General features: G+C 41.1%; 1 protein-coding gene across 1 annotated transcript in view; it reads left to right on the forward strand.

The window, feature by feature from the left end:
- Positions 1–21,891, forward strand: part of FRMD6 (FERM domain containing 6) — a 241,198-nt gene that overhangs the window by 126,898 nt on the left and 92,409 nt on the right. Inside the window, exon 2 of the mRNA XM_084981134.1 lies at positions 12,895–12,967. The gene's annotated coding sequence lies outside the window, so the exon portion shown is untranslated. The remainder of the gene's footprint in view (positions 1–12,894; positions 12,968–21,891) is intronic.

A 21,891-nucleotide genomic window follows, 5' to 3' on the forward strand; every position in this document is an offset into this window, starting at 1 on the left:
TTTCCTGGAGGGCATAGCATCTGGGCCCAGTTATGAAAGATAAGTCCAGCTGATAAAGGTTACTCAGGGAGAGAATTGCCAGAGAACTTAGTGGAGAGTGGATGGGTGGGAGGCTGGAAACATAGAGATGGCAATCCCTGGGGCTGCTTTTGCAAAGATGAGGAGGACTTAATCTTGCATCTAATCTGAAGGGAAAGAGCCAGTAGAGGGAAAGAGATTAGAGATGCAACCAGGTCCTGGAAGACCTTGGAGGGTGTGAGAATGAAGGACACAGCTGTCCTGGAATGGAGGGATGCTTCAGCCCTCCACAGTAAAGGACAACAGGATGAGTGGACATGTGGAAAAGCTTGTGAGCAGATAGGAGTTTTGGATGCTGGTACCTTACCACCTACATTCTCTAATGAAGTAGGAAAGTCCTCTGCTTTAAAGCAGTGGTTCCAATACTTGGTTGTACCTCGGAATCATCTGGGGAGCTTTAAAAAATACTGATGCTTGGATCCGCTGCCAGCGAATCTAATATAATTGGCCTGGGATGCAGCCTTGGCCCTGGGATTTTTCACAGGTCCTGGTGTGATTTGAATGTGTAGCCAAAGTTGAGAACTCCTGGCTTAGATTAGAGTTAGGGGGCTGAGGAAAGTAGGGAGGAGGTCTGGAAGAGCCTCTGAGGAGAATGGAAAGGGAACTGGGGAATTAAAATAATTGGCAGCCAATCTTAAAGCCAGGTGAATCTTTTTGTCTTTTTTTTTTTTTTTTTTTTGGTCCTTTTTAGGGTCACACTTGTGGCATAAGGAGGTTCCCAGGCTAGGAGTCAAATCGGAGCTGTTGCTGCCAGCCTATGCCAGAGCCACAGCAACACCAGATCCAAGCCACATCTGTGACCTACACCACAGGTCGCGGCAACGCAGGATCCTTAATCCACTGAGTAAGGCCAGGGATTGAACCCACAATCTCATGGTTCCTAGTCGGGTTCGTTTCTGCTGCGCCACGACAAGAACTCCAAAGCCAGGTGATCTTAAGACCATAAATGTCTGAGCACCTTCATCAACAAGGACTGATTGCTTCCCTCTGGTGCAGTGTTATGCCAGCCAAGGAGGCTGGTGGAGGGACTGGTCCTGAGGTGGGTGTTGCACAAGCTGGAGGGAATTGCAGTATGAGAACTGCAGTCCAGGCTCGGCTTCAAAAAAAGCGAGGCAGGCAGCAGCCCAGCCCAGTTCCACCATAATCCTGTATTTCTGCTGGTGCAAGTTCTTATCAGTGGGAATTTGGACCAAAAAACAAGCAAGTCAACAACCCAGTGGGCGAAGCAAGGAGACAAGATGATCCAGCTCTAATTGCTGAATAATCTAGATGTGACTGTACCTGCTTACTATAAGTGTATATGCCATCGCATATCAAGAACTCATTTATTTCCTGCCCAGCCCTATGTGAAAATCACCTTTCATGCCTATGAAATAAAAGGCCAGAGTGTGGGTGATGGTGGGTATGGCTCTCCCATTTGTCATAGAAAGCTTGTCCCAGCTCATATGAATGCTGTGTGATAGCCCCTTTATTGCCCCTGGGGATGGGCAGCCTTGCTCTTGCTAAGGCAATGACCTATTATTGAACCATTTTGCATGTACACAGTGAGTCATTGTTCTGGCAGAATTCCCTGCTCCACACACATTTTTACCCACCTTTGGAATGTGGGAACATTGACCATGTATATAATAGCCTGGCAGAAAAGTGGCTCTGTCAGAGGTTTTCCTACGGAACAGCCGGAGGGGAAGCCAGGAATAGGAGAAGGGAAGGGAGGAGGGAGGGTAGGGAAGGCCGGGACAGGGGATGGAGAGAGAAAGAGAATGATTGCCAAAAGGAACCAGAATTCACGCCGCCTGCAGTGATCCTCAGCACAGGAACCCTGACTGGGTAAAGCTTAATATGGCAGTGATGTGACCAACATGAATACGTGCCTGTCATGTAAAAAACATCTAATTACGATGCATATATGTATATGTTTGAGAACCTGGGCATGTTACCTAACCTCCATTTCCTTAAAAAAAAGGAATATCACCTACCTCGCAATGTTGTTATAGGGATTAAATGAGTTAATGTAATTGGAACACTCCTGGAACATTATAAAAGAGAAATTAATGCTAATCATTGCTGTTACTATTTTTCTGGGTGTCAGGCAGCTCTGAGGACATTAACTCACCTTTCATAACTTATTTTGCTCCTTTAAAACTGTTTTACTGGAGTGTTCCTGTCATGGCTCAGTGGTAACAAACCCAACTAGTATCCATGAGGATGCAGGTTCGATCCCTGGCCTTGCTGAGTGGGTTAAGGATCCGGCGTTGCTGTGAGCTGTGGTGTAAGCCAGTGGCTACAGCTCCGATTCACTCCCTAGCATGGGAATCTCTATACACCATGGGTACAGCCCTAAAAAGAAAAAAACAAACCAAAAAAAAACTACTATCTATAAGAGAGGAGGATAAAATCATCTGATTAATAGGAATGTCAATTTAGGGGAATTAGAACACTCATGCACTTTAAAATAAAACATACAGTGTATACATGAATTACAATGATCTATTTATTCACAAATAGTGAACACTTATTAAATGTCTGCATGTTTGGTGTATATATATAACATTTATTATATGTCTGCACTATTCATAAAGTTATTGAACATTTATTATATGTATATTAGGGCATGCATGGTGTCTGCCCTCCTAGGGCTTATGGTCTACAGGAGAAGCTAGACATTATATAAGATAGAATAACACAATATAATGTAGTATACATTATATTATAATTTTATATATATTTAATATAATTTACATGATATAACATATAATTATATATTATTATATACATATATTGTTATATAAATATACTATCTATACAAATTTATGTATGTAAATTTACAATTGTGGTGAGAGTTTTGAAAGAAAAAAACCAGTTGTTAAGTTTGTGCCTCACAATGGGCACTACCTATGCTTTAGTCTGGGTACAAAATTTTCTGAGGATTGTTATTTAGTTAAGACCTGCCTGATAAGGAATGTAGTCTATGTTTGGGGCAAGGGGGTAGAGATGGAGAGGAGGAGGAAATGTTGCAGATGAGTTTATACCCCACAAGAAGGCCAAAGGCAGCTAGGCTTTAGGGAGCCAAGGGAAAAGTGGCAAGAGATCTAGACCTACATGAGGGAATTTGGAACAAGAGCACAACTTGCTCCTGTTTACTTCTCTAATAGGTCACTCCGGTTGGTGTGAGCAGAACAGATTGGAGAGAGGTAAGGGTGGAAGAAGAGAGTCCAGGTTGGAGGCGAAGAAACGATGATTGCCTGGGAAGGCTGGAGTAGATCGAGATGGGAAGCAAAATGGTCAAGGTTGAAATATATTGTGGAAATGAAATGGGCAAGACTTGGTGAATGGCTCCCAGGTTTCTAGCCTGAGATGTTGGGTAGATAGTGCATGAGGAAGACTATTGGAAGAACAGGTTTGGTGGGGAAGATGATTAGTACCTGTGATTTGTTTTCAAAATCATTTCATTGAGATGCAGATTATTTTAATCCATGGCAATCAGGAGAGAATTATTATAGTACAACTATAAGTGCTTATTTCACAAAGAACTGACAAATTTCATCTGATGCAGAAACAGATAGATAGACAGACAGACAGATATAAAGCTCTAATATTAAAGAAATTCAAATGATCCTTGGACTCCCTATGTCTAAGAACTTGAAGTAATTAGTTGTGAGTCAAAAAATATTGTCAGTCGTCTGGTAGTTTAGTACCCTCTTGACTGTTATTTTGGCATTAAACTTAAGTATAAAGATTACAGCTCTGTGCACAAAACAGAAATTTCTCATGATAGAATTTCTGTACTAAAACTTCCTGGTCTTGATTATCTATGAAATGAAGAGTCTTCTTGAATTTATATTAAAAGATGAGTAGGCACAATATCTACATGAAAGCAGAGCAATATGAAGAAACCCCTTATGTTTCCATATAGGCACAGGAAGCCAGGGCTCAACAAGTGACCAGCTGATCACAGTGTCTCTTTCACATGCTGCTCCTGTGGATGACTGCTTATTGAATTTCACAGCTGAGCTTGGAGATACAAAGTAGGAGGAGGAGGAAGAGGAGCAGGAGAAAAGAAAGAGAGGAATGAGGCAGATAAGGTGGGAAGGGGGAAGGGAAGGGGAAGGATGGAAAGTAGGGAGAAAAGAAGGGAGGAAGCGGGGGAAAGAAGGAAGGGAAGGAGAAAGAAAAAAAGAGAGAATATCCTGACTTTCACTTCTAATGTATCGGAAACCAGTACATAAAGAAAAAAAAATACCATTTGGAAGAGTAGTCATAAATATGACCAGAGAATTTCTCCCCAAATACCCCATAAAACAAACCTCTCTACCATCACCACCCTCCCTAACTTAAAGCTCCAAAGACAGATGGGGAATCACAGAATATTCCAGACTCAGAGTGTAAAGGTCTATGACTAATGAACAGTTTATGGCTGGAACCTAGGACACAAATCGGTCCAGATGTTTGGGGAGCTTCATGCTTCCCAGCAGCTGGTCCCCAGACCTACCAATATTACATCAGTGACTTTATATACATTCTGGAATATCTGAAATAGCTCATCAGCTGGATTCCATGTGTTTTCTTTAGGGATAAGCATTACTCCATGAAAACAAGTTAAAACATGAAAAGAGAGATGAAGCTGAGAAAAATTGACAAGGACTTTGCTTATGACAACTGTATTTAATTTGCCCCCAGAAGATCAGCAGCTATTTCCCCTGTAGTCAACAGTGTCACCCATGCCCTTTTCACTTTCAGGGGTGACTGATAAACAGCTGTGTGATTGGGAAGGTTAATTCACCTTTATGAGCCCCAGGTCCCTCATCCTAAAATGAGGTGACTGAACTAAATAGTCTCCGTGAGATTTCTTCCAGGTCTGTCTTTGTCTGACTTTGACCTGCCTCCCTGGGAACGCCAGGCTTGAACCCCATGGGAAATAGCTTGACTTGCTCGGTGGAGGTCATCCAAACCCGATTTCCACTCGCTTTGTCCCATGACTTCTACTTTTAAGTTGGCCTGGGAACTTCTCCTCTAAAATTTACAACTGGATGAAATAAATCCATCAAGGACGGCTAATTAGCCTGAATATAGTTGCCAGCACTAACTTGTGAAGGAACTTCTGTCAGGATAAAAGGAAATGATTCTCCCTAGACCCCAGAAAAGTTCCACTGATCTGGCACATGGTTTGGGATCTGGTGCCAGGACCGAGGTTGGTGGTGGCGGTGGGCAGGCGGGTGGGGGGGGGGGATCAATTATTAGGTCTTTTTTCCCTGAGAAAGATATGATTCCAAAGTGGAAAGGCATAAAAGCAGCCCTGTGTCCTTATACTTAGGATGACTGATAAAGAAGGCTTTACCAGTCAGATACTTGCCTGGGCCCCAGGAAGGCAGGGCTTCTGCAGCAGCAGCTGAGAGCCATCAGCCTCACTTCAAAGGATGTCACCCTTCCAGGAAGCCTTGCCCACACCTCCAGTCTTTCTCTTGCTGGATCACTCCAGCTCCAAGCAGTGACTGTCCAGCCCCAGGACCACCTGGCAAGACAGGGTCAGACACAAACCCAGGCCACTGCCACTCCCATCAGCCTCAGTTATTTTCCAAGTGCTCCCACTAACATCAGTGACACAGCTGCTGTGGGTCAACGTCTGCAAGCCATGTTCCAGATACATTGTTGGTTGCAAGCTGGCACCAGCCTTAGCGATCTGGACAGTGCACCCACACTTGTCCTCAAGTTCTGACTTTCCCAGAGACAGTTCCCAAATAGGAAGTAGTAAATTCAGGAAGAGACAGGATCTGGGCCAGCTGACTTGCCAGGGTTTGCTGATAGAATCAACTTTGTTTGCTGCAATGGGGCTTTCACATCGCCACATTCCAGTGCTGTAGTATAATTACTTTAAACACAGAGTGGCATCTAACCACGCCACTGTTTATGTGCCCAAGTCAGCACTCAGAAGAAACCTTTTGATGTTAGCTCGACATTGCACGTGACTTTGGCAGGAAAAATAAGCTTGGTTGTTTTAACTTGACGCCTGACTCAAAGCCTCTGAAGTGATGTGTTGGATCTGGTAGACTGCCCCCATGGAGCTGTGTAGTTGTCCTCACTGGCCCAGCATGCAGACCAGCTTCACACAGGGGCAGAGCTTTTCTGTATGGCTTTCCTGCTTATCTTTCTCTAGCAGTGATGAACCAATACAGTGTGACCCACCAAGGCCCAGCTGTTGCCTGGACAACACTTCCTCAGCCCCACAAGCACATTCAGATTCAAGGCTTCACCCAGAGGACGGGTACCCAGTTGATCTTTTTAACTAGGCTGAATGTCTTGCTGCTCCACCCTGTAGGTTGTTTTAGAAGATGGGTGGATCTTCACAAAAGCATAACTGAGAGGACTAAAGCTACTGGATTAGACGGTATTACTTCCAGATTCTTGGATGTCTAATTGAAAGAGGCCTTACACACCTTTGACAAATTTTTTTCTTAAAGTCTTAATTTATGGAATACTAAAACAATGACTTTTAACAAGATGGAAAAACACACAACAGGATCCTTCCTTGCAATCTACAATAAGTAGGTCAATGTGATTACCCCCACTTAAAAATCAGGAATCAGAGAGTCTACCAGCCCTACATGGGGCAGAAAGGCAATGAAGATGCACAGGTTAGAATTGAAAGCCTCCCACTTGGGACCAGCTTGTGTGGTTGCAGAAGTGTCCAACATAAATGGGATGACCATACAGTCTATCAGGCAAACTTGGGCCAGTTTTTTTTAGAATGAAAAAGAAATTATTAAATTTTAAACATGGACCCATATCTTATACCACTTGTAAAAAATAACTTTAAGTGGATTAAGAACTTAAATGTAATACCTGAAAGCATGAAACTTTAAGAAGAAAACATAGGAACAAAGCTCCTTGACATGGGTCTTGGTAATCATTTTTTGGATTTAACGCCTGAAGTACAAGAAACAAAATAAAAAATAAATAAGTGGGACTACACCAAACTAAAAAGCTTCTGCATCATCGGAGTTCCCATTGTGGCTCAGAAGAAACAAGTCTGACTGGCATCCATGAGGATGCAGGTTCCATCCCTGGCCTTGCTCTGTGGGTTAAGGATCTGGCATTGCTATGAGCTATGGTGTAAGGCAGAAGGTACAGCTCCGATTCAGCCCCTAGCCTGGGTACCACCATGTGCCACAGGTGAGGCCCTAAAAAAAAAAAAAAAAAAAAAGCTCCTGCAACATCAAAACTCCTGCAACAAAATGAAAAGACAACCTAAGAAATAGGAAAAATACTGCAAACCATATATCTAATAAGGGGTTAATATCCAAAACACATAAAGAGTTCATACAACTCAATTGTAAAACTGTAAATAACCCAATTTAAAAATGGGCAAAAGATCTGGATAAATATTTCTCCAAAGAAGATGAAAAGCCATCAGGTGCATGAAAAGATGCTCAGAATCACTAGTTATCAAGGAAATAAAAATTAAAACCCCAATGAGATATCACCTCATACCTGTCAGAAGGACAATCATGAAAAAGGCAAGCCATAACGAGTGCTGGTGTGGCTGTGGAGAAAAGAAAACCCTTGTGCATTTTTGGTGCTCAATGTAAATTTGTGCAACCACTATGGAAAACAGCATGGAGGATCCTCAAAAGCTTAAAAATAGAACTACCATATATCATTCCGCAATTCCTTTTCTGGGAAGTAACAATAAACAAAAACACTAACTCAAAAAGATATCTGTACCCTCATGTTCATAGTAGCATTTTTTTCAATAGCCAACTCATGGGAACAACCTAAGTGTCCATTAATAGGTGAGTGGATAATGAACCTGTGGTATATATATGATGGGATATTATTCAGCTATAAAAATTGAAGAAATCCTAACATTTGCAACAACATGGAAAGACCTTGATGGCATTATGTTAAGTGAAATAAGTCATATGGAGAAAGACAAATACTTTATGAGCTCACTTATATCTGGAGAAAACAACAACAACAACAACACATCAAACTCATGGTGTTGTGACTAGTTCAGTAGGTTAAGGACACGATATAGTTTCTGTGAGGATGCAGATTTGATCCCTGGCCTTGCTCAGTGGATTAAAGATCTGGCCTTGAGGCAAGCTGCTGTGTAGGTCACAGATGCAGCTCAGATCCAGCTTGGCTGTGACTGTGGCATAGGCTTCAGCTGCAGCTCTGATTCAACCCCTAGCCTGGGAACTTCCATATGTGGCAGGTGCAGCCTTCGAAAGAAAAATAAAACAAAACAAAAAGAAACTCGTAATAAAAGAGATTAGATTTGTGGTTACTAGAAGTGAAGGGTTGGAGGAGGAGGAATTGGAGGAAGGTGGTCAAAATGTACAAAGTTCCACTTATAAAATAAATAAATACTAAGAATATAATGTACCACATAATGACTATAGCTAACACTGGGGTGTGTTAAATGGAAAAGTTGTTATGAGAAGATCCTAAGAGTTCACATCCCAAAGAGAATTTTTTTCCCTTTATTCTTTTCTTCCTTCTTTTCATAGTAGCTAAATGAGAAGATGGATGTTAGCTGAATCTGCTGTGGTAACCATTTCACAATATATGTAAATCAAACCATTATGCTGTACACCTTAAACTTATATAGTGATTTGTGTCAATTATTTCTCAATAAAACTGGACAAAATGTAAACAAGAATAACAGGCATAACCTGGGACTCTCTGGCAAACCAGAATGTACATTCAAGTCCTTCTTCGGAAGCATTTATCGGTGGTACCACACCTGGATGAACTATGAATCCAGTGAAGCATAAGCTTTGTGTCTCTCACTTGCTCCGATCCCCGTGAATGCTGGGAGGGAGACCAGGCTTGTAAAGTGTTGTAGGTACAAAGGAAAACCAGATTGCAATCAGAAAACATCTCTATGTAAGCAACCCTGGTAACTCCTCTAAAGATATTTTAGGAAAAGTCCCAAATCTCTAAGGCTTTGGTTACCTGTGGTGATTTCTTTTCTAAATAATTATTCATTTTTGGAGTTCCCGTCGTGGCTCAGTGGTTAACGAATCCAACTAGGAACCATGAGGTTGCGGGTTCGATCTCTAACTTTGCTCAGTGGGTTGACGATCTGGCGTTGCCGTGAGCTGTGGTGTAGGTTGCAGATGCAGCTTGGATCCTGTGTTGCTGTGGCTCTGGCGTAGGCTGGCAGCCACAGCTCCGATTTGACCCCTAGCCTGGGAACCTCCATATGCCACTGGAGCGGCTCAAGAAATGGCAAAAAGACAATAAATAAATAAATAAATAAATAAATAAATAAATAAATAAATATTCATTTTTGTACTTGATTTTGCAGACATAATTTTTTTCTTGAAGCGTGTCCCCCTTTCTACCCATTCACCCCCACCCAAGTTGTCTAAGCCTCAGGCTCCATACCTTGTGCTATGGGCACCTGTTTAGGTGGGGCAGTCTGGGGAGAGCAATGGGGATCAGCAGCATCCCACAGGGTGCAAATAGGCTGATTCTTTTCCTCACCGTATGTATACCAATGAAAATAGGACAAAATGGTCACTAAGGGCAGCTCAAGAGAAGAAAATCAATCTCCTAGCTGGAGCGGAGGGTCATAGATTTAAGAAAAGAGGTAGCTGTAGTCCTGACCCCAGTCCTTAGTTATAGGAAGAAATACAGAAGAAAATGGTTTCTTGTATGTTTGTGAGCTTCAGGTCCTTTTATAATCCCCACTCGTAGTTATTTCCTGCCCTAGATGAGAGTCAGTCCCTGACCCCGCTTGTGCCGCTGCCCAACCCCCAACTCATACAAGCTCTACTCCTGTTCCTGGATATTTGGCACTATTCACAGAACCCTGAAGACTCATCCAAAACCAAGCTTTCAGAGTCCTTCAATTGAATTTTTTTCTTTGCACTGACTCGTAGTGTATCTTTGTCATTTGTCATGAGATCCTGGGTTTTCTTGGATGTGAGATGGAAATAAGTAATGCTGCCGGGTCCTTGAAAAAGAATAGGAAATCAGATTTTTAAACCAGCTGATCTCTACGTGTTAAAGCAACACCGTAGGTGTATGGAATATGAGGAAAGAAGAGGTGATTATTAAAACAACACAAAAATGGTCTTGGTGGATACTTGGTCATACTTCAATAAGTGAAATGAGATACACTTGTTTTTATCACCAACTGGATACACTGCAGAATCTTTGCTTCAAGGAGTTAGGCATTTTAAACCATTCTGCCCTCTTATTTCCCGAGTGCCAATCAAGGCAATGTTCTTTTAAATGTGTTTCTGAATTCCACAGGTCCAAACATTCAACTACATTATATTATGAAAACTAGAGGCTGGCTGACAACTCTGAAAGCTATAATTCTTCAAATCCCTCAGTTCTCTTCCCGCTCTGTCACTTTCGTATTTTTGCAAAGGTCATGCACATTTTCTCATGCCTCTGGACATGCTGTTTCTCCAGTTAGAATGCCTCTTTACATCTTCTCCTCCTGGACCACTCCTCCTTATCCTTCAAATTTTTCCCAGCTATCACAATTTCCTGGAAGATTTCCTGAGTATTGCTGCCCTCCGTCCATCAGCATTAGTGCCTCATTCCTGATCACATCATAGGACTCTACCCTATATTTATCATCTGCCTCCTCCACCAGACGAGGAGCAAACAGAGGGTAAGGACTGTGTTTACTACAGTTGTGGTACACAGTCAACGAATGTTGAATAAATGAACAAATGAATGAAAGCAAGAAGGTGTTGTAACTCACTTATAAGGCATTAACAAGGGTTTAGTGGCTCTGGAAATAGATTCAAAGAATTTCTTGTGAATCTTATTCTGATGTTTCCTGACTCAGAAACTCTAGCCCTTATTGGGACTGCCCTAGAGTCAATATTATTCACAAATTCGAATAAAAGAAAATGTCAAGGGTCTGGGAGACTCTGAGTGATATATAAAAGAGTAAATTGGATTCTGATTCCTGGCTTTCAATGTTGCTGCCCTCCTAAAAGCAAGATGGGTTTGTAGGGTGTGCATGGATATAATATCCCATGATGGAATGTATGGAACAATGGGGTCTCTCCCATTGCTCTTTTTAAAACAGCTTCTGTGAAGCACTGCTTGTAAGCAGAGTCTGAAGCTGCTTTAGTCCAATCCCAAGAGCCCAGAGGGATATTTTTCTAAACTGCCCTTCTGAACCACAGCAGTGAGATACCTAAATATCAGCACCAACTATTTTATGCTCAGCAAGTTAGTAAAATGATTTTTTTTTCTGTGCAAATTAGAGCCAAGGAAGCTTGGGAAAACTTGTTTGGAAGGCCAACATGCTTTGTTAAAGCTCACTAATAGAATTGCTTGCCCCAATCTTGCACAAATTACAAATTGTGTAATTAAACACACTGGAAAGTTTTCAAGTTGTCCAGGTAGCAGGGTAATGGTAATGACAATAATTACATTGTATCTGGAAACCATGCTTGAAAACTGTAAAGACAGTTAATGCTCTTTGTCTTGTTAACATTGAAGATGTCAACACTGTTATAACATTAAAACCACATCATTTACTGCCCACCCTGTCTCTAGCATAGCATGAGCTGTGAAATAGCACCGAAATGCAGGAGTGAAGCAGGGCAGTCCAGGGCACTTTCATTACCAAAATCAGTATTTTGAAAACTTGGTATCATACTTCCAACAATCTGCATGTTTAAAATGGGATGAGTGTGTGTGTGTATGTGTGTGTGTTGGGAGAGGTGGTTATATTTGTTTTCCCCTTTAGCAGAAATAAATTCAGAAGAGGTTCAACCATTTCAACTGTTGCATTTTCAGAGAAGAAATGACTGAAACTGAAAACAGAACCCAGAAATTCTGATTTCTAAACTCATATTTGTCCCATGACTCTTCTGGGATTTCCCCTTAATTTTTTTCCTGGAAAATAGCAAAAAAAAAAAAAAAAAAAATAGACATATTTCTATCCATGACAGGATGCAGTCCCTGCATAACAGGTGGCCCAGATTGAAAGTAACTTCTTGGGTATCATGATGAGCTGTCATGGGGTAAATCACTTGATTGTGTGAATCCTTTTGCTCCCCAGCACAAACCACATCACACCAACCAGGTGGTGGGGTCCTCATTGTCCTTGGATTCAACACGCTCATTCCCACTTCCAGAGATGCCCTTCCCTGTCTTCTCTGCTTCTCCAAACCATGACTTCTGTCTGGCTCACCAAGGCCTCATTGCATTTGTGGAGGCTACCCGAATTCTTATCAGCTCTAACCAGGCCCTTCTCTAAATTCCTCTAGCACTTACTGTCTGAATCACTCTTCTTAGAACTTCATTCCATTCTCCTTTTCTCTTTACTGAACTATGAGCTCCTGAAGAGCAAGGTGTTTGTCTCACTTTGGAGAACTGTCATTTCCTATGCTCATGTTATGCATTAAATAGGCAATTTAGGAGCTCCTGCTGTAGCACAATGGGATTGGCAGTCTTGGGAGTGCTGGGATGTGAGTTCAATCCCTGGCCCAGCTCAGTGGATTAAGGATATGACATTAGGTCACCACCGTGGCTCAGATCTGATCCCTGGCCCAGGAGCTCCATATGCTGGCAGGCAGCCGAAACATACCAAAGGAACATTTTAAAGGAATTTAAGATATGATGATTTATCTTTAGTCAAATGACTAGTTTTAATTACTTAAAATATATGCATATATTTAACGTGACAATGTTCTTGATTCATAATTTCCTCTGTGTATTTCTCAGTGGAATGGATGCCAAAAGCTTTGCATTAAATGTAACTGAAACAGAATTGCTGCTTAATTAGCTCGGGTGACCTGGTAACTTGAACATAAATGGTCCTTTTATTTTTAGCCACTCCAGTAGTCTGGCAAATGAAGAGTCTGAAATGTTCTGGCTTTCTGGAGAACTTGTAGCTAAAATTCAGGTGAGTACTCTGTAAAAGAAGAGAGTCCTATTCAAGAGTGTCTTCTATCCTGGCAAATGATCTGTAAAGCACTGAAGAGGAGACCCATGTGACTCAAGGATAGAAATCTACAAAGAGCTGACTTGATGCCTGTTCCTGAGTGAGTCATATGCCCTTGTCCCCTTTGTGGCTTCTCTATTTGTAAAAATGAGTGTAATGGTTTTTATAAGATATGATCATGGGGTCTATTTAGATGTATAGTACAGTGAGGACAGTGGCTTTGGAGTCAGAAAGACCTGGACTTGAGTCCTGATTGTACTACTTACCAACTGCCAGTTTGAGTGGAGAATCTCTACGTATCTTTACTTTCTTCATTTGTAAAATTGGGGTACTTATTGTTCCTATCTCATAGGGTCATTGTGAAGATTAAATAAGGTGACTGGAATGTCACAATAACTCAATAATTATTAGCTATTATTTGTAAAGTACTCTAAGCTTCTTATAGAAAAAAACATGTAATATAAAATCTAAATTGTTCAACTGGCAGATTGGTTTGGGAGGGGGCTTTCAGTTTTAAGGAGATTTTAAATAGGCTTCCACTTTAAATAAGCACTGTATGCCAAATTATCTGATGTTTTGTGTGTGAAATTCACACAATTTATGATTATTTTTTATATGCCTATAGAAATACAACCATCAGTATTAGGAGTGTGTCACATTTACCTACATTTATGGTAACATTGCTCCCTCTCTTGTGATAATTTTCCTATGAAATACTGGGACTGTATGAAGTAAAAGGGAGAATTATTAAATTAGCAAGTCCTAAATTAGTCAAACATCACTATGTTTTCAGATTCTCACCCACGTTCATTATCTTCAATAATGTAAATTGCAAATTAATAATCTTAGCTTCTTAGGTATATGTTTGTGAATGAGACCTAGAAAGAAGCTTTATAAGTAACTAAAAATTAATGATTGAAGGATAGGGTTTTCCTTGGTTTGAACTGTTACATTCGGGGGTTAAGACATTTTGGAAGGTCTGGCCAGATAGGATACCCTGGTGCAAAGATGACTGAGAAGCACAGCCCAGAGGAAGTTGGAAATCAAGAAAAACAGGAGTGGGAGAGGGCGGGGCAGGCAGAGACGGCTGGCCAGGACAGGAAATAGAAGGACAAGCATATTGGGTGCTGGTTTGCAAAAGCTCAGACCATGTAGGTGTGTGCTCCATTTCCATTCCTGACGTTGATGCACAGAAGTAGCTCCAGTCTGCTCACTTGCTCTCTGTGCCCTCTTTTCTGTGGTTGATGTCGCCCAGTCCTGGTTCCCTCCCCCTCTCATGGCTCCATGCCTCACCCAGTCGGAAAGTTGGAGCATGAGGGTTATTTACCATCAGAGTCAGAGAATGCATCTTTGAGCTGAAAGACAGATGTGTGCCTATTTCCAGGAATACACCCTGATTACCATATTCTTCACAACCTCTGAATGCCACTTTTGATAAGGAGATCATCTCCTGAATTGCATAAAAATAACCATTCTTTTTAAACAGCTTTATTGAAGTGCTATTGACAAATCATAAAATCTATTTTAAATGTACAATTTAAGGACTTTTTAATAAATTCATAGAGTTGTATAATTATCACCACAATCCAATTTGAGAACATTTCCAACATCCCCCAAAGATCCCATATGCCTGTTTTCCGTTAATCCTCACTCCTACCCCTAACACCAGATGACCACCAGCATGCTTTCTGTCTCTATAAATTTGCCTTTCTAGACATATACATGAAATCATCCACTGTATCTTTTGCATCTTTCACTTGGCATAATGTTTTTGGTGTCACCCTTGTTTGCAGCATGCATCAGTAGTTTGTTCCTTTTTACTGCCGAATAGTATTCCAATGTCCATGCACAACTGATAGATGTTTGAATTATTTCCAATCTTTTGCTATTATGAACATTCACATACATGTCTTTGTGTGAATGCGTGTTTCCATTTCTCTTTGGTAGATTCCTAAGAGCAAAAGTGCTGGATGAGGGAGTTCCCGTTGTGGCTCAACAGTAACAAATCTGACTAGTATCCATGAGGACTTGGGTTTGATCCCTGGCCACACTCAGTGGGATAAGGATCTGGTGTTGCCATGAGCTATGGTGAAGGTCACAGGCACAGCTCAGATCTGGTGTTGCTATGGCTGTGGCATAGGCCAGCAGCTATAGTTCCAATTTAACCCCTAGCCTGGGAACTTCTGTACGTTGTGGATGCAGACCTAAAAAAAAAAAAGTGCTGGGTGAGATGGTAGTTTTAACTCCTTAAGAAACTGAAATTTTTTCCAAAGTGAACAACTGTATTTTACATTTTCACCAGCAACATATAAGAGGGTTCCAGTTTCTCCACATCCTTGTTAACACTTCTATTGTCTGTCTTTTAAATTACACCCGTTCAGTAGGATCTTAAACATCCTAAAATGACCAGAGGTCACTTGTCAACTCAAAAGAGGCCCTTTGATGTCTGTACAAGCAGAAAAGGAGAGCTTGTTAGCTATTTCTTGTTTGGTCAATTAGAATAAGTTCATACACACACACACACACACACACACACACACACACACACCCTTCTAGCACTTGATGTGAGCAATGGTAGAGGCTTGGTGCTGTCGTCTCTCTCCAGCCAGCATGCAGCTGCTTCTTCTGTACACCACCTCCTCCACTGCAGTAAACTGAACAAATTCAAGAAAGACTTTTTTTTTTTTTTTCTTTTCAGGGCTGCACCTGTGGCATATGGAGGTTCCCACGGTAGGGGTGGAATTGGAGCTGCAGCTGCAAGCCTATGCCCTAGCCACAGCAGCACTACATCCTTAACCCATTGAGCCTGGAATCTAAGCCATTTCCTCAAGGATACTAGTCGGGTTCGTAAGCTGCTGAGCCACAGTGGGAACTCCCATTAATTCTTTATTTTCTTCCCCAAATGATGGGATTGGGTGATCAGTAATGCAGGCAGAAGGAAAGAGGAGAAATCAGAGAACCGAACATCTGTCAACTGCCCACACACTACATATGAGATAAGCATTTTCATTTTTTCGTATTATGAAATTCTGTAATCCTTGAGATAATCAATAATCACCTTTTCATAGGTGAAGAAGAGAGGTTAGGCAAATTGCATAAGGTCACACAGTAAGTGAAGCTGGGATTCAAGCCTAGGTCACCTAGTTCTGAGCCAGTTTTATTTCTCTGTGCCAGCTGAGAAGAAATAAACAGGGGAGGAAAATTCTAAGAAACAGGGAGAAAAAGGTTCATGTAAATGTTAACTAGTGAGAAAATATAACAATGAGATTTACGATGGTCAATTATTATACCTAAATTACACAGTCAACAAGTAGCATGTGTTTTGGGGCTTCTATTATTTCCATAGTTGGGTACCTATTTGTACATGAAGTTCATACCCTGGGGATTAGGAAGCAAACTCAAAGCCTCAGGGGGAATGGGGAGGCGTGGTATTCCTGCTTATTTGATTTTCTCCCTGCTGAGAAAAGATTGTTCATTCTGAGCTCTTGCCCAGATAGTACAGAGAAAATCCACAGAGACATTTTTACCACCCAGGGTGAGAAACTGAGAAGTTCCAGAATTAAACTGGTACATTTTTTTGAGTAATAGTTCTGCTTGCCTCCAGTAAGCAGGATCTTTGCTGATGTCACTGCCACCCACCACCACCTGGCATCCTGGCATGGTTGCGGTCATAGCAGTAGGTAAATGAGCATTTAGAGGAGGTTACAGAATTGTACTTGGAGGAACTGTCTCAAAGAAACATGTTTACAGACCTCACAGTACAGACCTCCTTCATCTCTGTCCTGAAGAATATTTGATGTATGTGTCTCTTACTCCACTTTTTCCATAAATGTTTATGTATATGGTTGTCATGAAAGAAAAAGTAGTAACTCATCTTCAGGATTCAAGGGAAATGGCACAGCCTCCCCTTAGAGCTTCTTTCTCTCAGAGCATCAAGTCTAGGGCTGTTCATACTTAGCTTAGGAAGTGGTAAGAGGGACGGAGGCAAGAGATGAGAACACAAGTAACATTCTGCTCAATTACTTTTTCTCAACAGCCAATACAAACCCCAGTTATTTGGGGATTATTTGGATTTTCACCAATTAAGTCTTCAAATTTTAGGGCTTTAAATTAAGTCCTGACTCTGGCAGCAAGTGGTTACTCAGCTCATATTATGTACTTAATAGCTCTTATCTCTGAATGGAAATAAAAATGCCAGTTTACACCACAGGATCTCAGGGTGAGGGGAAAAACTAGCAAAAGCGATGACAAGGTACTTTGCCAGAATAAATGTTTATTTGTGTACCTAATGAAAGCAGTGATAATAGCAGCATAGATCAATGCACATCCTTAACGACATTCCAAAAGATAGCAGGTGATCTGTGATGGGAGGAAGGAAAAGAAAAAACCCAACTCCATAATTAAATATGTTTGGGAAACACAAAGTTGAAATTTGTGCAACACCAAAAAGACATTAATATATTAAATGTGTTTTATCAGCCTCCAAGAGAGGGATGCTATAAGAGGATTTTCTGAGCTGCCTGAAGAGAAAAACTTTTAGGAGTTCCCCTTGTGGCTCAGTGGTAACAAATCTAACTAGGATCCATGAGAATGCAGGTTTGATCCCTAGCCTCTCTCAGTGGGTTAAGGATTCAGTGTTGCCATGAGCTGTGGTGTAGACTGCAGATGCAGCTCAGATCTGGTGTTACTGTGGCTATGGTATAGGGTGGCAGCTGTAGCTCCAATTGGACCCTTAGCCTGGGAACTTCCATATGCTGTGGGTGCGGCCCTGAAAAGACCAAAAAATAAAAAAATAAAAGAGAGAGAGAGAGAGAAAACTTTTAATCATAGGAACATTTTGCAAAACATTGTGGGGAAAGATGACAGAAAACTTGCAGTTTCTTAGGAGTATAATTTCTTGTCGCAGCCAGAGTTCGCCTATCTAGGCAACTCTTTCAATTTCACCCCACTTCTGTCTGATATCTCCAATAAGGAGCCACATTGGCATATCCATAGAACCTGGACAGATATTGAAAGAGGCCTTCCTGCTGGGGTTCGGTGGGTTAAGAGGCCAACTGCAGCAGCTCAGGTCGTTGCAGAGGTGCAGGTTTGATCCCTGGCCCAGGACAGTGGGTTAAAGGATCTGGCCTTGCCACAGCTGTGGCATAGGTCCCAGCTATGGCTCAGATTCAATTCCTGGCCCGGGAACTTCCATATGCCGTGCTGTGGCCATAAAAATTAAATAAAAAATAAATAAATAAAAGATATTGAAAGAGAAATGGTACCTGTGACCCTGTCTAAATCTGAATTATGTTCTAAGAACCCAGAGAGCCAGCCTGATTGAGGTACTGATTAACGGTGGTTTCATGTGAAAGGGGAATTCTTCATTTAAAAACAAAACTAAAAAATAAACAAAGCCCAGCTTGTGTAATAACTACATGCAGTGCATGGAGCTTGTTTGGACCTGGATTCCAACAAGCCAACTTATTACCTAAGAAGATATTCTGGGATTAAGTGGAAAGTTTTGAAGGCCAAGGAATTATTATTAATTGTGTTAGGTGTGATCATGGTAACTGGTTATCTTAAGGACATACCCTCAGGTGTTTAATGTGAAATATCATGCTGTTTAAGATTTTCTTTCAAATACTTCAAAAAGTAGAGCAAATATGGCAAAATAATAACCATTCAATCTAAGTAATAAATACATAGGTTTTTTTAACAATATTTTTCTCTAGGTGTGATTTTTTTTGATGATAAGTTGGGAGTTTTTTTAATGCAGATTTATTAGTACTAAACCTCCAAAAGCACAGTCTCTGGAGATGGACCTGAAAGTCTGCTGCTGTTTACCTCCTCTTCTCACTCTCCTTTTCAGTCATACGACATATCAGAGGTTTTGAGTTGGGAAAGCTGAGATCCTAGCTTGCTCTGGACTATTACAGCCTTTTGTACCTTTCTGTGTCACAGCCAGGTACTTGGTTTTTTAAAGAGCTTACAAAGAAGTGATATGGGTATATGAGGTAGTTTTAATACAGGAGAAAGTCTATTGCCCAAATATGCAGCCTGCAGAAGCGAACAATAAGTTCAACCATCTCATTAAACAACTGAGTTTAACATGACTTGTTTCCACTGATTAGTTTTGATGCTTACTGGTTGTAATACAGACACAACAATGCGGGTTTGATCCCCGGCCTCGCTCAGTGGGTTAAGGATCCAGCGCTGCTGTGACAGTGGTGTAGGCTGGCAGCTGTAGATCCAGTTGAACCCCTCGCCTGGGAACTTACATATGCCGTGGGTGCAGCCCAAACATAAATAAATAAATAAATAACCCTAAGCAATTCCTAACATGTGTACTTTAACATGTACTTTAAAGTGCCTTAGAGAGAATGGCCACCATGAGTGATTAGCATAATAAAGATGTATCACACTTCACATACTAAATCACTGTCAACCTCAGAAGTGACATTTTTGATATATCTTTTAAAAGAACATAATGATGAATACGTAACCTCAGTGCATGCAGAATCCAGGCTATTGCTCCATATCATCTGTACTTTTAAAAAACCATATCATTGTACTCTCTAAATGTTATGGCAGAAGGTTTACAGAACACGCTTGAGCACCATGCTGTGGTGCATATGGTCTGCAGAAAGTGAATCACCAGCATGATTAGCTACATCCTAAGCTATAACACCCATTAAATATGGATCTGTGAGCTGTTACCATTTTTCTGAAATACGTTGATATGGACTCATAGCAATGTTTTAAATGCTTGTCTGTTCCCATCTGAAATCATGTGGCATGCCACAAATTGTACACCTTAGGAAACATCAACCTAATTTAAGAGCAGCAAGATTATATCGGATCCTTTGCTAAGAAAGAAAGGGAAAAATTATTCCTGAAGGGGAAGAAGTGCTGTATGATATTTGTGTGACCTGTATCTACCTCGGTGCCTAAAACCTAATAGGCATGCAGTACAATCTGTTTGAGTAAATGAATGAATGCTTATCATGTCTCTAAATTATCTCTAACCCCTATTCTCAAAACCAATTATGTGTCAAGGTAAAGGCTTTAATCAGAGCTCTTAGCCCATGAAAATTAAATTGCTGAGCCTGGCCCCTTTGTTGGAAAGGTAAAACTCATGAAATTCAAGTACTCTTGGGAAATCCAAACACATTTTCATTAACCAATGTATGTAATGGGGCAAAAATAAATTTAGATAAATTTATTGAAATACATGGATATTAGCTTTTGACATTTCCTAAAACCCTGGAAAAGCCAATGGAAAATTCTTTCTCACGGATTTGGAGGCAGCTTGGTGTAAATAAAAGAATGCAGACCGAAAGCCCGGGCTTGAATACTTTCTCTGCTACTGGTTAGCTATGTATAACGAACCTGACTAGTGCCCATGAGGATGCAGGTTCAATCTCTGGCCCAGATCTGTGGCTCTGGCCGGCAGCTGTGGCTCCAATTCAACCCCTGGCCTGGGAACTTCCATATGCATCGAGTGTGGCCCTAAAAAGACAAAAAAAAAAAAAAAAAAAAAAAAAAAAAAAAAAAAAAAAAGAAGAAGAAGAAAAGGTGAGATTAAACTCTCTTTAATTTCCTTCCAGCTCTAAAATTCTATTTTCCGATTCTCCTCCTCTCAGAGACTCCTAGGCAGTGTTGGGTATGAAGCTTCAGGTCTTTTCCAGGACTAAGAAGGCGGAGCCTGGCATGGTCCAGTGTGTGGACCCAGAGCCATTCTGATGACATGAGCCCAGGTACTAGCAAACACAATCATTGGCATATAAGTAAAGGTTCTTGGTTGTTCAATTTTCAAACAAGTATATTTAGAAAACAATTGAAAATAGTCTCATTTCCTTTACTAATTTAAGTAAAATTTATTACAAGACAGCATATTTAGCTGTTAAGTTCTCTGCAGTCTAACTGTTTGTGCAAACCCTGGCTTTAGAACTCAGACAAGGAGAGATGTGCTAACTAATCTTATTGCAGTAATCATTTCACAATACGTATTTGTAGCAAATCATCACACTGTACTCCTTAAACTTACAGCATAGTGTAGGTTAATTATATCTCAAAGCTGGGGGGAAAAAATCTTAGGACAAGAGGCTTCTCCATGACTCAATTACCTCATCTTTTTTATTATAAAAAGGGGGAAAATTGCTATCAACTTCACTGGTTTGTGAGAGGCATAAGCTCAAATAAGAAAAACTTGCAAAGCACTTAGAGTGCCTGACATATAGTAATCACTCATTAAAGTAGCCACAATTGGTCTTTTCCAAATATCCTTTATCTAGGAAATAACTTTCTTTTTTCCCTGCTAAAGAATAAATGGAAGAGTTCATGTGGTGTGTTCCTACCCCTTACTCTGACCTGTTCACACTCACTTCTGCAGAAGTGAGGGAAGAATGTGGGGATCATTGCCTGACTGTCCCTGTCCACTCCTACCCTAGGGTTCTATTCCATTCTGCAACCAACTAAATTGCTTCAGTCAAGTCATCAAATTTGCCCAAAGCTGACTATTTTCTATCTGGTTATGTGCTATTGACCCATTTCAGGCAGCTCTAGAGAAGTTGCCATGTGAAGTGCTGACTTGTGTTGAAAATATGGTTCAGGAAGTCCCTGTCCTTTTTTTTTTTTTTTTTTTTCGTTTTGGTTTTGGTTTTGATTTTGCTTTTTAGGACCACAGGTGTGACCTATGGAAGCTCCCAGGCTAGGGGTCAAATCGAAGCTGCAGCTACTGGCCTATGCCACAGCCACAGCAACACAGGATCCAAGCCGTGTCTTCGACCTATACCATAGCTCACGGCAATGCTGGATCCTTAACCCACTGAGCGAGGCCAGGGATCGAACCTGCAACCTCATGGATACTACTTGGGTTTATTACCACAGAGCCACAACAGGAC

This window comes from Sus scrofa, chromosome 1 (assembly GCF_054392235.1).
Source record: "Sus scrofa isolate SSC_HxYL_T2T_F1_AM1 chromosome 1, Sscrofa_HxYL_maternal_Yorkshire_Landrace_v2.0, whole genome shotgun sequence".
Taxonomy (NCBI): Eukaryota; Metazoa; Chordata; class Mammalia; order Artiodactyla; family Suidae; genus Sus; species Sus scrofa.